This window comes from Plasmopara halstedii (assembly GCF_900000015.1).
Source record: "Plasmopara halstedii genome assembly, contig: Scaffold_208, whole genome shotgun sequence".
Classification (NCBI taxonomy): domain Eukaryota; phylum Oomycota; class Peronosporomycetes; order Peronosporales; family Peronosporaceae; genus Plasmopara; species Plasmopara halstedii.
The window spans coordinates 525365-525709 of NW_020187129.1; positions in this window are offsets into that span (position 1 = coordinate 525365).

The window sequence follows — 345 nt, forward strand, 5'->3', positions numbered from 1 at the left end:
ACCACGAACCGCCGACCACATCACGAGGAAGGCGATCGAGTGTCCGCTTGCCTTCAACAGCGCGCTGTCGTTGAAGATGGCAGGCAACGGGGCCGAAATTGCTGAGCTCGCGCAGATACATACAATCAACCGTGTGTTATCAGCGACGCAGTCGGGTGAAGACTTCACTTTCGCCACCAAGTGGAAAAAGCTGATGGGAACAACAGTTCCGTCTAAGCGCCTCGACATATTTGAGACGTGTGCTAAGTGGTGGGACACGTCTGAGTCGATGAGAGAGCTGACCCGATCGACCAAGGCTTTGGGAATGTTCGAACTGGCATTAATGGCCATTGCGCCGACGATCTT